General features: G+C 35.8%; 1 long non-coding RNA gene across 1 annotated transcript in view; it reads right to left on the bottom strand.

The window, feature by feature from the left end:
* Window positions 1–2,990: 2,990 nt before the first annotated feature.
* The window catches only part of LOC143695738 (uncharacterized), a 49,090-nt gene continuing 39,308 nt past the window's right edge, over window positions 2,991–12,772 (bottom strand). The window contains exons 4-6 of the long non-coding RNA XR_013185270.1: window positions 12,417–12,534; window positions 4,744–4,835; window positions 2,991–3,478 (exon numbers count right to left, since the gene is read on the bottom strand). This is a non-coding gene — a long non-coding RNA (uncharacterized LOC143695738). The remainder of the gene's footprint in view (window positions 3,479–4,743; window positions 4,836–12,416; window positions 12,535–12,772) is intronic.

Here is a 12,772-nt window from a genome sequence, read left to right on the forward strand (position 1 = left end):
ATAGAAAAAACTAACTCCTGCCTCTTTATCTGTTAGAAAGTGAAAATATCTGTAACCTGCAAAATTTGCCACATTTTGGTTTTAGGTCCACTCACACTTTGGACTGTGTTAACTGGGATTCTTCAAGTGATACCAGTACATTTAACATCACCAGTTGTTGTTCACTTACAGCTGAAGTGGGAGCATGCTTCGGTTTATCAATTCCTCTGAACACACACTTCTCAAGGTTTGAAATTGCTGCTGTTTTCACATTGCACCTAGAAATGAATATCAAACAAGTGAGTTTACATGGAAATAGGTCACAGTGGAAGCACATGCTGGCTAGAAACCAGCACACCACTCATATATATATGGGGATATTAATGAGCCTGTAATTAAAAACTTATCTACACTAGGAAATAAAACAGCCATATGGGGGGAAAAAAAAAACCCAAAACAAAGCAACAACAAAACCCCCATCAAGCTTCAGATAAAGCCTAGACAGTATTGCCTGTATTTATGGCTAACAGGAAAAAGTTGGATGTTTTTATGCTTTTATATCCTCTCCAACCTACCTCCAACAAATGAGCTAATGCATATCCAGATGAGAATAAGAATACCCTGGAACCTGTGGTTTATGCAGAAAAATCACAGAGAAAAGAAATACAGTGTAGGAGATAAAATAAATCACAAGTATATTAATTTCTCTCTTTCATGTCATTGCTGTGGACAATAATATTACTTGTATGGTGCTACTGACTTTTTCACCATCCTTATTCCAGTCTTGAACATTCCAATGAACATTCTGCTTGGCTGCAAAGAAAAGAAAACAGACTGAAAGAGTAACATGAGCAGCAAGTCTTTTGATGAACACTTCTGAAATGCAAGGGCATGCACATGGGATGGGTGCATTGTTCAGTATATCTTCACACATCTTTTATTTCAACATTCATTTAAAGTTGCTGAAAATATTTTTTCTAAAATTTTGGTCTTGTAAACACTGATATTAGAAAATATTTTGAACCATCTTATAACTCTGGAAAAAATATCCCATTAATTCCTGGCAGCCAGGTCTAAAAAACTTGCTGGAGGCTGGGATTATGATTCATTATTTTGAACTTCTCTCAACTTTTTCTTTAATGAATTCAGAGAAAAATTATTTTTACCTCAAGCTTTTTAAATTACTGTAACCAAGTACATATACATACATAACAATATACTGTAGTATTTTGGTGTAAATAAAACAATTGAAAAATTAGCCATAGTCACATACATATCTGTCTTCCTCACAAAGTTGTATAGATGAAAGTATGATTGGAGCAACCACAACAATATATTTTAAAGTAACAATATCCTTAACTGCTTTCAGAAGTTTTCATTTGGAAAGGCAGGAGAATAACAATTACTATGTTTAGGTGAAGTATTGACCTTTTATTCCATTGTTTTAAATTAATTATTTTGCCTGTAAAATTAGAATCAATGATGCCTCTACTGAGATTAATGGTAAAACATCCACCATATGAGCAGGGCTAGATCTTACTCATCCCATAAATATCTACTATTTATATATCAATTTATATATGAACCTTCAAAATAATACAATTATACCCAGTAGTGAAGTGCTGCTCATTTTGCTCCCTACCTTTCAGAGAAAAGACTGCACTGACTAAACATCAGTGGGCTATACAAGAAACTTGCAATGAGCTCTTAGTTCTGATCAGTTTTCTCTGAAATTAAACTTTTCAAAATCTATGTATGAAACGCACACAAAATTTCCATTTTCTGACCATTCCAAATCACAATTCAATATGCATTAGCTGGGCTTCTGTCAACATAATTGGCTACAGCAGTCAGATTTTCAGAAGGGCTTAACTTCAGCTTTGCCACCAAAACAAATAAGATTATCAGAACAAGCACTGCATACAAGATGCTGACTTCTTTGAGAAATCTGTGTGCAAGTGTCATGGTTGGAGCTGCTTAATGCTGGCCTCTTCTGAACATTTGACCTTCATCTGAGACCCAGAGTGGTGCCAAATCCTCTTTAAAAAGCCCATCTCCCCGGACTGCCTTTTCTCCCTGTAAAAATCCATTCTACTGCATCTGCAGGATTAGCAGAATAAAATAGGATACGGAAGGGATACCATATGTAGACCAACCATTCTGCTTTTTAACCATTATTCCTGCTGCTTACTGCTTGATTCCATGGGAATATTTATGTTAATTATTAAAGAGTAGAAAAAACAGAGAAGACCTTCTGAACTAATGTGTCTGCTCCTGTAAACTTCTCAAGATGGCTTAGCCTAAGGAAGGAGCTTCTAGACATCAATGTAAATTCACATTTTGATGGATTTTGTATTGATTGCCAATGTCAATGTTAAAGCACATGTTATTTGGGCCTAAAGAAAGCACTTTCTAAAAATAGGCATCTGGTAGCCTAGTGGGCTTGAATTCAGTGTTGACAGAGTATCCAGTTTAATTGCAATTTATTTTGTCCTTATATATATATTATAAATTTATATATTTGTCTTACTTTTTTATTATATCCAGTGACTTCCATATTCTGTCCCTTTCAGAACCATATAAATATAGTTTAATTAATAAATATAGGACATATTTAGATCAAATTAAGTATTCCATGGAGAGGTTTCATTTTTTACTGATTGTGATCGACATGAACACAAAACTAATGGATTTTCTCAGAAGAACAAAGAAAAATTGCAATTTTTATAAGCATCTTCTGTGGCCTTTTAAAAAGGGAGATCTGAGGATTTTTCAGAACCATGTTCCCTTTTCATTTATTACCATGTCTCAGTGGGAGAAAGAAGGTGGAAAAGAAATACAGAAGCATAGAAGTACAGACAGAATAAGTTTATATTTTAATGCCAGACTATTCACAAAAGCCAGAGAACAGTGTATGAATTTAACATAGCTATGGCCTCACTACATCATCAGTATTTCCAGATCAGTTGGATGATGTGACAAAATGAAACTTCTGAGGTGATACTTTCTGTAAATTCACAAATGTGAATCAAACCTTGCTGTTGGGATGATCAACAGTTCTGTGACTTCAGTTATATGAAAATGACCACATTGTACATGAGGGGACCAAAGGCAAGAGGGCACACAAGATTGTCTGAAGATGAAGATCTCAAAGTCCTTCTGGAACATATAAAGTACAATATGGTTGTATACAACATTTATGCCAGAGAAGAAAGGGTAAGAAACAGATCAAATCAACCAGAATATCTGGCTGCGAATCAGTGCACTAATTCTTGTTGGGGGGTTTTCACTCATAGGAAACTCTCTTGGTTTAAAGCTGACTATAATTTGGGATGGGTGCATTGTACAGTATAAAATAAGAGCAACATTTTATACAAGGAAAAAAACACAGCAGGATAGAGACTTAGAATTTATTATGAGCGTCATTAATTTTACTATGGTTCAACTTAACTAGATTCTATGCATTACAAATGTACACCGTGGTTTTCCAGACAGGATCCTGTAGAGGAGTGACACAAAACAGAGAACAAGAAGGGAAAGAAAATAAGGTAAGAAAGGTGAATACACTGTCCAGAGGAAAGGTTTTGCCTGAGCATAAGAAGAACACAAAAGAAATTCCTCTCTGGCTAGATCACATTTGTTTGAAAATACAACCTCTAGAAGCAGCATTTGAAACTTTGACCAGAAATTATCATTTACTTTGTGATGAGCAACAACCGGTTTTTTTAAGCACTTTGCTGCTCTATTTTCTTGTGTGTTTTGCTCTGTATTTTATTTGTTTAGAAACAGTTAAACACAAATGAAAATTAAATGTAATTTTTGATTTTTTTGTTGAAGCAAAACATCCCACTCAGTCTAAAATCAACCTACAGTTTGGGGCTTTGTTTAAATTTTGTGGAAAAGAAAAATAAAGATACATTTTCCCTTGGGGTTGTTGCTTAACATTCTTCATTTGGTTCCTTGGGCAAGTTCAAATTAAAAAGAAAAAAAATTAGAGTTAGAATCATTTACAGAGCTCTACTCCTGCCACAAATTCTTGGGTCATTACTGGTCTGTCAGTGAGGTGATGTTGGTAGGAAAATCACTCTTTCTCAAGTGCTCTTTTAAGAAAGTATTTCTGAACCTTCATTTGTGTTCTTTTCTTTTTCAAACATTGCTTTAAAGGTTTTGCTACTGTTGCTTATGACAGCAGCATACAATAAGTTAGGACAGCAGTGTAAAATCTGCTACATCTCACAATTTACTACATTATATCATAGAGGAAGAGACGGAGCTTCATATCTCAGGGAAAATAGTGTCAAAACTATTGAAATCAAGCAGAAACAAGTTAAGTACAGAATAACTGCAAGCAACTTGTACTCTGCTAGGTGAAATCATGCTGCTCCTGAGATCAGGGATGCTTTTGCAGGCTTTCCCACCAACTGCAGTGGAATAAGGACCATCTTTATCTCCTACAAGGAATTCCCCTGCTAAATATCCACAGTCAACCCTCACACAGAGATTAAGAGACTAATCATATCTTGTTTAGCCATATAAATCCCAGTTCAGCCCTTACAACTGTCCTAATTCTGTTATCAAAGGAGTAATTTAATATCGCTGACTCAGTTCAATAAGGTGGTAAGAGATGATAAAGGGAAGTATTCATCACAATAAGGTTAACGCACGCTTTCAGTGAAACAAAACTGACTCCTGTGATCACTTGAAGGGACCTAGGCAATTCTTCCATTCTCAATCACCTTTGGCAAAAAAGCACCAGAGGCTCACCTCTCCCTGTGCAAGCTTCCTGTTTTCCCCAGCATTCACTGATGTGGTGAATAGTATCTAGAAGATATCTGCTCTGTGGATACCCCATTTCTCTGTGGGGAGAAAAAAAAAAAAACAAACAGCTGTTACAACTCTCCATACAGATGAATTCTTCCATTAGTTTGACAGCAATGTACATATAAAATACCTTTAAACCTTCAGTCATGTGCTGCAGAAAACAAATTGCAAAATAGTCAAAATATAGGGAGGCAAAGGCAAAATAAAGGAAGGATAGCTTCAGCCTATCCAAATATTCCTTTGCCACAGTGTTTATTAGATGGCTATTCTAGCTATTTTGTCAGACATTCTCACTCCTTTTGCACACTCTTTTCTTTGTTGTGACTGTTCTTATTGTTTGAGAGTTGAGAAGCATTTCAAATGAAGGAGTCACATTTTCAATAATACATCAAACATAATCTGAGCACATTCAGAAATGATGGGGCCCATAGCAAATTACATGTTGCAAAGCCTCATCAGCTGAAGCGATTACTTCATTTCTTCGAGTCATTTTAAAAGAGCTAAGAAACTGATGCTATTTACATCATGTATATAAATAACATGTATCTCATATTTATATAAAATGTGTGAGATTGGTGAACATTATTGCAAGTGTTCATTTGAATTTTAACTTGAATTCATACGACCAGTGATCGCACAATGGAGACAATGATTGTACCCAACCCCTTTTGAATTTTCTCTCCACAGGATTTCAATGAGTCTTTGCTTTTTTTGCATGAGTTTTCTCAGAGGCAAGGGCTTGTGATGACAAGTGCAGGCTTTACAGAGACTATTTCAAAAACATTTAAGGAGTGCTCCTAAAGTTCAGCCATCTGAAGACAAACTCATCGTATTATGAAGGGGAAAGGAAAAAGGGAAAAAGAGAAAAAGGGAAAGAAGGGGAAAAGGGGAAAAAAGGAAAATTGAGACATTTTTGGTATTTTGTTTGGAGTTTGCTTTGATTTCAGTTAAAATGTATGTATAAGTTCCATAAAACTTAAAAAATCTATCAAACCTGGTTTGATAGATTTCAAAGGTGTTTATGAAAGAGAAGGAGCACTTGTCAGTAAACTGTTTCCATCCTGAGATATATCAGAGACATACAAGAGCGCATTTTTCTTTGTATGCATGCTATTACAGCTGGTAAAGATAAGTATTTTTCACAAAAACTGCAGTTAATAACATAACAGTAGATTATATAGCACAGTTCATTTGGTACATGACAGCGCTCCACATTTCAAATGGGTAACACTTCCAAAAGCCCACAGAGAAGAAAACAATGAGCCACCCACACAAGGCACTGAAGCACTTTTCCTCAGAGGAAAGAAGTTTACTTTGCAAATGAAAGCTTTATAGTCTATGAATCTCACCTAGCTGGTATTATTTTACATACTGGGACAATTCATCACAGGATGCCCTTATTCCTAAAATTCCTCACCAGAGCCCTTAAGGCCAGTAAAGTAATACATCAGAGGGCAAATGTGATTGTGGATTTCACCTGTGAGGACTCTGGAAGTGGAAAAAAAAGAATATTAAAGAGCTGTGCTCATTCATTCAGAGAGTGGAAATAACAGTTTGTTGATGACTGAAGAGTCTGGCTATAATTCCAAATACTGCTTTAACTTTCCCACCAGAAATATCATACAGGAGGTTTGTTGCAAATCCCAGCTGGACCCAAAAAGTAGCATGAATGAGCTACTTTTTTTCAATTATGTTTACCTCCTAGATTAGAATATGCTTTCCAACTTCTATAATGACATGCTTTATACTAAAAAATCCAGTTAAGATTAGTTGGGACTGTCGGGACCAAAATCAACAACAGCTGAAGGACACAATCATTATGAAGATTGAGGTGACTTCCCAAAAGAATATTCCCACAAGTTGACAATGTCATGAGCATTTCAAAAACTATCACAAAATTAATCAATGAAACCTCATTAATTTGACATTCAGAAGCATTCCAAGTCACATTAAACACTTTGGATTCTGAACTTTGAGTCTCCAGAAAGTTAAAATCCTGCTGATATTTTTGGTTTTGTAATTTGTATTTAATTGGGACTGATTTTTTCAGAGTGCTGCTACCCTATGATGGACAACCAAAAGGCAAATAAACCAGTTTCTGAAAAAACTGGCCTTAAAGAACAATTCTGCAGAAAAAAACAACATGACATAAAAATACAGTGAGGCACAGACATTTCTATTCCAGTAGCTGAACCCCAAGGCAACCTTTCAGCTAACATGCAAATGGCAGAAGCAGCTGTGTATAGTGGCTTTTTACAGTTTGGATGCCTAATATAACAAAGAAAGTTTTATATTTTAATTCATGTTTGCCCCTAGATAACACTAGCTGAAAGAGCAGTGAACCTCTGGCACTGAACATCTGAAGACAAGGGTGCAATGTAGCATGGCCCTGGACCCAACAGGTACTTGGCCCTGGATTTTAAAGGAAGTTTGTGAGGAGAACAGAAAAAATAGGAAATAAAAAACACCCCTAGGTACATTAACTTTGTATTCAATCTGTTCCCCTAGTGCATGAAAAGAGGAGAAACTTTAACTATGCCAAGGCAAGAGAGAGAAACAAGACTGTAACACGTTCAGAGTCAGGCCAAACCGGAGGTAATTCCAAGGAAGGAAAGAGTTTCTGAGGGCTCTTTGCAAATGAAAATTGGCAATTGGCACCAAGCCACTTTTGCAGAGTCAGAGCTGAGGCTGCTACTACAGCCAGTGCTTTGCCACTCCTGAGTAATAAGCTTTGTTTGGGGGATGTCAGCTCAATTTATTATACATAGATTAAATTTGATTTTCTACTGCATTGACAAATTATATACAGACTGGCTTGTGAAAACATCCTCTGCTGTTAATATACATTTGTTCATCTTTCTTATACCTGCAGTTCAAAAAAGGCTGAGAGCCATCAGAGTTGTTGGATTATTACTGATTATTTTTACACTTGTAAGATAGCAGAAACCAATATCGTAAAAATATATAAGTACTTGATCTTCATTGCATTTGAAAAAAAATCTAAACACTTAAGATACATAATCTATAAAACAACACAGAAAAAACCCATATTTGGAATTTACATGCAGGTCCTATTAAAAATTACAAATATTTTCAATATCCCAACATAAAGCAAGATTTATGTGTTCAGCTAAAATGAAAGCAGTCAGTAGGTTGTTTATTTAGCCTCTAACACACTATAAACAACATTTAAATAAATTAAATTAACTTAGTAGCCACCAGGAGCAAAAGAGTGACTTTGATAGGTGCCATTTCACAGGAGAGAAACACATCAGACAGATTCCTTACAAGACACTGAATCCACCTAAGAATGCTGACTCTGTTTTATGTACAAAATGCTATGTTCAACTTGTCAGTATGCTTGGAGCTCTCCTCCTCTACCCAGCCAAATATTCAGCATTATGAAACTTTAAAAAGTATCCCATTTGCACAAGATTTCCTGTTACAGTTGTGTCTGTTTTGCAGTGTGGTGGTGCTTCTTTGTGCACACCTACATATTTGTCACCCTCAATAAATATTGAGGACACTGACTCATTTGAACTGGCTTTGAAAGACTGAGATCAGAAAGACCTGTCAGGTCCTAACAACTCCATGAAAAGTAGAAAAACCCTGGAAATGCCCACACAAGAAGGCAACTCGTCATAGATCCTCACATTAAGGGAAAGCTTACATTTCCTTAGACAAAAAAAATTAAAGAGAAAAATCATAGAATCATAGGGAAACAGATTTTATTCCTTTTTACAGTTATGGAAACACTGTTAATTAAATGCCTGTCTCAGTAAAATCTCTTACAGAACTTCGTGGGCATCATGTGGCTCCATATCACCCTAGTCAATCTATGCTACTTCCCAGTCCTGTTCTTTAGCATCAGATGAACCAGTATTTCAGAGGGAGCAGGGGAGCTCATCCACCACAATGCTCTAACCAGGTTAAAATTCACTTTTTGTCTTTTCAGCAGTTCAAAACAATCCTATCAACCTAAAGAACACACACAGTGGTTTCCTTGTCAGGGGTCTCTACCTGAAAGGGTCTACCTGATACTCTTGAGACCCATGTGCTGGTGCTCCTGCTAACTTCTATATCTCTACTTCCCTCTCTTCTTCAGGGTCACAGAACTGCAAAAAGTGACATTTCAAAGGTGGGTGGATAGCCAGGACAAAATCTTAGGAAAGTCTCAAATGTAAAAATATTTTAAGAAGACAGAAATTTTCACCAAAAGGGGAAAAAAAGCAAATTTTGGAGTGCTTTCTGGCAGTAAAGCAGCTGCAAATTATCTCATTTATAATTCCACTTAATCTGTGGAAGGAAACAGAGACACAACCTCTAAGGACAAGGTGCTGTGCTTAAACTGAGGTTAAATGAATGCAACAAATGCAGGAGCAGGGACTTGTGCCTTTTCCCTTTTACCCCTTTCTCTTTCAACATAGGTTTCTGAAAAAGCTCACCAGCATGGGACAGGAAAGTCCTCAAGAGTGAAATGAGGATATGCCTCTCAATATCAACTCAAGGAAAAAAGTGCATTTTTTTTGAAAAATCCAAGGGGTGTCTTTATGGATGACTGCTACCATGAAACAAAGGACAGAGAAAGGACATAATTTATTTCGCAGAAAACAAAAATTATGAAATGTTGTTGTGCCAGAGAAAGCCTGACAAAAAGTGTTCTTTGTTTGAGAGAAGATAGTTCTAAGCACACTTTCATGGCAGCTGAAATGGGGATTTTAATTTTTTTTAAGATGGAAAAATTTACAAATGCAAGTACCGAGTGTTTTCCACTGAGTATCAGTATAGCTGAATATTTTCACTGTAGATGAAGTCAAGGATGTCTGAAGAGGTTTAAAGTATGTACTTACACTACAAGAAAGCAAAAAGTCTTTAAGTTCAAAGCTGACAGCTTAGAGGAGACTAGAATACAAGCATCTGGCTGCTTCTGTTTCCCCTTTCAAGAGGCAGCAGTTCAATGACACTTGTTTCCTGCCTTGCTGTCCTCTTAATTTGACAGCAAGACTGAAATGATAATCATGTTTGGGAGATCTGAGATAACATTCAGTGAAAGAACAAGTAAAAGAAACATGAGAAACACAGCATTAAATTGTTCTTTCAGTCTATTTATCTTTAAGATCTTTTTTCGTGTCACGTATGATTGCTTTAAGTATTGGTTTCTCTTTCCAGTATTAGCAATTCTTGAAATACAAGGTTTGGTTTCAGTAAAATTCATGTTACAAGGTAAAAACTTCTGCTTTATTCCCGGGAGAGACACAAATCATCCATAATGCCTACTCTTAAGGTATTTGCTTTTTACAATCACCTTGTCTTTTCCCATGTTATTCAAACAACTAAAATTCTGTTCTGAAATAAAATTTTAAATACGTATTGAACACATTTTGAACAGCACCTGAAGTACAGGAACACAGACAACACGCATATTTTTCTCTAGACTGATTAAAAAACCGATGAAAAGTAAGAAATTTGTGACTTATATTTACACAGAATCTTTTCATCTTCTCCTATCAGCACCAAGAGGGAATTTTTGACATAAATGGATAGCAACTAAAGGAGGGTAAAAAGTGCTAATGTCCTACTAAAGACAGCCTCTTTTGAGTAGAACATAGAAGGTCAGCTAGGTAGTTTCTGGGTTTTTTTGTTTCAGTTAAAAGTATCTGAATAAATATTTCTGCATGTAAATTTACCTCACCTGCAAAAAAAAAAAAAATTATATTCCTTAATGAATGTTCACTTATGGGAAAACAACTCTTAAACATTTCCAGTCCAAGCTCATTTGACCATCTAAAAATTAGATTTTTCTTTGGAAAACCACAAAGACAAGTCAGGCTGAACATTTACATCTCCATTAATGCATTAATAACACCATCACTTAATTTATAAGATAGACTTTTATTAAAACACCACTTTTTCTCCTTGGAAGACTGCTTTGCTAGGGTTCTAAATCAAGCACTTGCTTTGTAATGAGCATGCTCAGTTTCCCAACATAAGTATTGTTGTTGCATTCTGGATGTACAGAAGTCTTGATGGTGGGACATCTCAAAAAAAAAAAAAAAAAGGGTTTTCAAAGATACCAGTGCTAGATATGCTAGATAATGGAGCTCAGGTGTCCTTATAAAGTATATTATAGGATATAATATAAAGGATATAAAGTATATATATAAAGGTCTATTCCCTTTAAAGTACAGGAAGCTCTGTTTGCATACTAAGCATTTTCAGTAATAGCATGCAATTAAAATATAATTTTCAATTAGATACCTTCCACAGTAAAGGCATTTTAATGGACTACAATGAACACATATCATAAGAATATAGGAAGGCTATCTTGTGTGACAAAAGTAATTCTCAGCCCAATTCCTAGCACTCACATTAGGAGGCTCTAAAATACATTTTCCTGGCTCAACATTAAGAGCACACTGAATTGCTGTATCAAGAAGAATCAGCTCAACTGCCAGCGCAATTGCCACAGGGAATTGTCTCCATCAATGCAACACAACAGATTTGCCTGGGCATATCACACTAACTAGCTATTTCACTACATTTAGCAGAAGAGACTGCCAAATTACTGTCTAATTCAGTGAAGATACAGATCTAGCAGTCTATTAGAGCCTTTGCTTTGACTTATAGTCTGATTTAAAGTGACAATTCAAATCTGCTCTTGTATAACCATAAAATAATGGGATATTAATAATACAGGTTATGCATTTCATGTCAAGCTTAATTTTAAGCTTATTATCAAGATGAAATGAAATATTTAAAAATTAAAGTGAAATGATAAATGAGGAGGCTGAAGAAAGGTAACTAAATCATACAAGTTTTATACTGTCCTTTTCCTGTGTACATTGTCAAACTTTGTTATGGGTAAATGCAGTGGAACGGCCATTTTTTGCCCCTCAATATTAAAAAAAAAATAGTATCCAAGCAGTGAGAGATCACTTGTACATTTTTTACCCTGTATATTTCAAAGGCATTGCTAAGCACTGTGTCCTTCCAAGCCTTGAGAGCAGATGCTGAAATGAAGGCAAGAGTATTAAAAAGATTAGTCAAAAATAGAGATGGCACAAATTCTAAGTGCTCCAAAGATTTCATACTGGAATATGAAACCTTCATAAAGATATTTATACACTTAAGAAATGGAAGAAGGACAAATGAATGAGCTTCCCAAAAACAATGAAGGGACAAAAACTTGGGAATTTGGGGGCTGGAAGCCAGGATATGATTGAGGTTATCCTTAGCAACATACATGCAAGTATGAATGCAAGCAACTTGCAAACACCATTTAAATCGAGGTCTTGATTAGAAACTGGAGCCAGAAGTATTCCTTGTGCTAAGAAAAACCTCATTTTTGCATTTTCCCCAAGTCTATTTGGCAATAAGGATTTTTTCCTGGGCTGTCAGTAGTCAAACAGACCCAAATCTTTATTATTACACTGGCTGGACTGGCAGTGTAGAAGATTAGACACAAGAGCATTTATGGGAAGAACCAAGTAAATCCTTAGAATGAGACAGGATAGTACTGGTATCATCAGTAGTTATCAGCCTTCCAGATTCTGCCCTGCTTGAGTCTGACATTAACCTTTATGTTAATGGTTTTTATCTTAAAGGTATAAATTTACCTTCTACAACATGTTAACAGGAAACTCCAGAAAGTGATGAGACACTTCTCCTCCTGAGGGCAGTTCATTCTTTTTCCTCTGAAAAAGGTCCAGACAACTGCATCATTCCTCCTTGATCCTGTTAGAAAGTAAAACTTAATGGGGAATTAAGTTTGAGAAAGGAGAATCTTCTACCTACTAAGAAATACAAATCTTTGTGCTCAACAGCAGTCAGATTGTGAGCCTTGAACTGAGTCAGCTTTCAGACAGCACTAGTTTTGTTCCACATTATGAACCATGTGGGGATACATTTTTTAATAAGAGAGCACACACTGATGATATCCATGACTACTGGCTATGATTTTTATTAAAGCAGA

The sequence above is a fragment of the Agelaius phoeniceus genome, chromosome 1 (assembly GCF_051311805.1).
Source record: "Agelaius phoeniceus isolate bAgePho1 chromosome 1, bAgePho1.hap1, whole genome shotgun sequence".
Classification (NCBI taxonomy): Eukaryota; Metazoa; Chordata; class Aves; order Passeriformes; family Icteridae; genus Agelaius; species Agelaius phoeniceus.